The sequence below is a fragment of the Podarcis liolepis genome, assembly GCF_965112155.1.
Source record: "Podarcis liolepis genome assembly, chromosome: 3".
NCBI classification, from domain to species: domain Eukaryota; kingdom Metazoa; phylum Chordata; class Lepidosauria; order Squamata; family Lacertidae; genus Podarcis; species Podarcis liolepis.
The window spans coordinates 63,590,117-63,594,723 of NC_139557.1; positions in this window are offsets into that span (position 1 = coordinate 63,590,117).

Consider the following 4,607-nt stretch of genomic DNA (forward strand, 5'->3'; position numbering starts at 1 on the left):
TGGGAAGTTTTTAATGTTTGATGTTTTTCTATGTTTTATATATGCTGTAAGCCACCCAGAGTGGCTGGGGAAACCCAACCAGATGGGTGAGGTATAAATAATGAAACAACAGTAATAATAATTACAGGTTCACCATGTTGTGCAGTAGCCCTTGATAATGTGTCACAATCGCTGCTTGCTTTTTAAAATTTTATTTTCATTTTTGTTTCGCACTCTTCCTTCAAGGGGCTGAGGAAGCATACACAGGGCCGATCCATTTTGTCCTCACAACAACTCTGTGAGTTACTTCAGGGTGAGAGAGGGCAAGTAGCCCAGTGAGCTGCATTGCCGAGATAAACTGATCTCGCAATCCTTCCTGTTGAAGCCAGTTGCCACTGCCAGGATTTTGGTAATAGCTGAATGAACCATCTACTGCATCTTAATCTGGAATGCCTAAAGCAGGGCTGTGATATTGTTCGGCTACACCTCCCACCTTCCCTGATGATCAGCCACAGGCAATTAAAATCAAAAGCCAAGTCTCCTTAATAATCTGTTTGATTTTTTGCCATCGCATCGGATCCCTGCCAGTTCCTTGCAATTCCAAGGAAAAGGGAGGGTATTTGGGGTGAAAGATTTACAGTCTGATCTACAACAATTCTTCTTAGGAAGACTGTTCATGTGGCAGCGCAGATGCATCTTTTGTAGTGGTAACCAAAGAACAGATGAGAACAGAACAGTACAAATTGCAGCAAGTGACTGTGCGCTGGCACACAACTGATGTGCAGCTGACCTGTTGTTTTTAGTAACATGGGCACAGCTTAAGTCTAGGGGGGGCAAAGAACAAGTTATTTGCACATCCCACTGTGCTTGCCCCCCCCCCGAGCTCTCCACAGTTGCAGCTCTACCCCAGTGACTCAAGCCTGTTTTAAAACTCTTGCAGGTTGTCTTGCTGTATATGGGAGCTACAGTGGAGGAAACTATACACCAGAATCTCCTGTTGTGTGCATAGTGGCCTTACACCTATGCAAACATCTTTGTTGAAGGGCAGCTTAAGACATGAATTTCCATTCTGCTTTATCCCCGTGACTGTCTCCTATTGCCAAGCAAATTGGTTCATTTGCTGATATTACACTTTGAGTCCCCTTACTCTGGAAGCAGTATGTTATGATTGCTTGCTACCCAGGGAATTGCATGACCACAGAAATAAGGTACCAGACAAGATGTGGGAGTCTATGATTAGAGTCTTCCAAGTGTGTGTGTGTGTGTGTGTGTGTGTGTGTGTGTTTGTGTGTTTTAATAACTGCATGGCACTTGGGTGTGGAGATTGGAGAACTGTTGTCCACTAAGCCTTTTTTCTGATTAAAATCCTCCCACAGAAGTTATTGTGGAGAAAACTTGTGTATCGTGTGCATGCTTGCAAACTTTCTCTGTCAGGGAAAATAGCTTCAGCGACAAATGCAAAACCCCACAAGGATGGTGTTTACATCAGCTCCCATATAATGGCCATAATCTCCAGCTCTGAATGGGCAGAGGTTTCCTATGACTACAAATGCTCAGTACCTTTAGTCTGTGCACACATTTAAAGCACCCTCTCCCTGAATCCTGGGAACTGTAGTTTACTCTTCACAGAGTGACAATTCCTGGCACCCTTAACAAATGATGGTTCTCAGGATTCTTTGGGTGGGTGGGTGTGCTTTAAATCTACTTTAAATGTATCGCCTGTATGGAGCATCTTAGAGATTTCCTATTCTACATGTTGAGTATTTCCCCCAGTAGAGAAAAGAATGGGCTAACACTGCACAAGGAACGGTTCTTGCTCATGTTCCAGCATTTATGTTTAACTGTGGTAGATCAGCATCCTGGAATGTTTTGAATAGTACCCAAATGTGCTTCTAGTCTTTCATCACTGTAGAGAGTCTATGTATGGGCAGGCTGCAGAAAAGGAACAGGTGTGTCAGTCAGTCTGAATGTTGGTAACTTAATGGCAAGGTGCCAAGGAAAGGGAGTGTTTGCAAATGCAAAAATACATTTGGCAGACTCTTTAGAGTGCTATCTGGACACAAAGTAAAAAGACAGGCAGCACTTTCATCTTGTTGTGTGAAGCCAGTTTGGGGCAGAATGAATCATTAGGCTGGTGCCCTCTAACAAAAATTTACCAGAGTACAGTGGTACCTCAGGTTACGAACTTAATTTGTTCCGGGGGACTGTTCTTAACCTGAAACCGTTCTTAACCTGAGGTGCACTTTCTCTAATGGGACCTCCTGCTGCCGCCGCTGCGATTTCCATTCTCATCCTGGGGCAAAGTTTGTAACCCGAGGTACTACTTCTGGGTTAGCGGAGTTTCTAACCCAAAGTGTTTGTAACCCAAGGTGTTTGCAACCCAAGGTACCACTGTATTATGAAGAGAAGGAACAGCAAGTTAAACTAATGGCAGATGTTGGTCTCATATGTCAGTAACTAGTTTTATTGTTTTGGCTAGGAATATAGGAATATCTACCTCAGTTTTCATGATCTTCACTTGCTCATTTACAAGTTCTGCAGATGAAATTTCCTCTCACTTAACCCATGGGGGGGGGGTCAGAAGGAATAGCTTTTGAAAACAGAACAAAACAATAAAAGTTAAGCTGCTTTTTTAAAAAATATGCTGAAAAGTCTTTTAGCTGTGTGGACAGGGGCTTGCTATTTTTGAACCTTAGCCGTGGGCACATTCTGCTCCTTTCCATTTTTGTCAATCCGTCTTGGCTGTTGAGCTTAATTTTGTTTTGCATAAGGGCTCTGTACGCTGGGATGTCCCTGCCCAACGGCCAACAATAGCGTCAGCTAACACCAGTAATGATACACCCTTCTGCTGACATCAGGAAAATGCAGCTTTCTGGAATCAAGGGTGTGAATCACTTGACCTGCCGAGATCAAAATATAAGATGTGCTTCTACTGTCATTTCGTTATTTACATAAAGGTAAGCTATTTTGGTGCTCATAGTGTGGGTGGATCACTAGCTCTCAACAAGTGTTAGAAGCACAAAGGAACAAGCCGCTGGTGTTGCAAGGTCAGAGATTTGAAATGATCTGCAAGTTGGACCTGAATGAAAATACTGTTCTGGCTCCAGTTGGTCATCAATAATATTGGTCATTTCTGGTTTGTTTTAAGATGGCTCTTTGTTTTTTAAAAAAATGCATTCCTTCATTAAAGTTTTGTTTAAATCTGCCTGAACAAAAGCATGGCAGTTAATGGTGAAAGGGGTCAAGGGGGACAGCGGAAAACTCACACCACTCCCAGAACACCTGGTATTTTGAAGCTTTCAGGTATGTGACTTTGCTGTATTCTTCTAGGTATACTTCACAATGCAGGCCAAGATGGTTCATAAGAGATGGTGTGTAGGACAAGAAAGGCACCTAGGAAACCTTAAAAATCATTCACAGGTGCAGTCTCTTCCATTTGCAATAGTACGCACGAGCATCTAGCTATTGTTCTGGACCTGTGCCCAGTTTTCAAAACCTGCAAGCTTACTACTTGCTGCCTTTCATTAATTCTGCATCACAGGTGTGGCTGCTGAATCACAGGCTTCACGTATAGACTTGAAGGCCATTAATTATTCCCTGGGCTGATTTGTGTGGACTCTTCCCGGATATTATGTGAGAAGGATCAAAAGGTTTGATGTTACTCTGCCTACATGAAACTTTTTCCTTTTTTGGGGCTTTGTAGTCTTTTATAGCCTTTGTAATCTGTCTTGGAGACTTGCCAATTCTCACACACCCAGAAATGCCCTCTGAAATAAATTAGTCATTCGGATACATTTGCTCAGAGAAACTTTCAGGTTTATTCATTGCCCAATGCTAAGGACAAGTCTACTCCAGTTTATGCCTACAAAGGAGACATGTCCTCAAACATGTTTACAGCTGCTAGGCTTCTCCCAGGAGTCCTAAATCTAGCCAGCAGTACTGAAAGGTGAATTGGTGTAGTTTAATGGCTAAGGATTTGTACTGTGAGGCAGGGAGGGGTCGCTGGTTCAAATCCCTCTGCAGTTATGGCCTAAATGGATAAGCCTCCATCAGGGTGAGATCCGGCAGGTACCATGGGTCCTAATCTCAGTTGACTTCAAAGGAGCTGAACCTGGCACTGACAGAAAGTGTGCTTGAAGGTGTGCTGTCAGCGCTTGTCAGCTGATAGGTCCTGGCAGCAGCCCCACTGGCTGCACTAAGGAGTTCTTGATGGGGAACTTCCCTAGTGTATTAGATGCTAGCCAAGTCTTTACCTGCCCAGCACCTAATGTCACCTGTGACATTAGGTGTTGCGCAGGCCTATGTGGTTTGAGGAAAATGGTCTCGTGGGCCTAATTAGGACCCTTGCTGGGCTTAATGATGCCTGTATGCTGGTGATTCCCAATCATTGCCATCCTTCCCTACAATGCAAAGAAAAAAGAATACCAACCCACCTTAACAGGCTGGTTTTTCTCATTACTGAATGTATCATACGGCTTGTCCATTCTAAACCACTTAATCAAGGTTGATAATTAGGAGGCCTACAGCAAATGTGTGTTTGGAACCCCTGTATATAATACAAGTTTTGTAGGAATGTTAGAAAATGGACAATCAGGCAATAAAAGAGGAAACAAGGAAAGCAGAAAAGT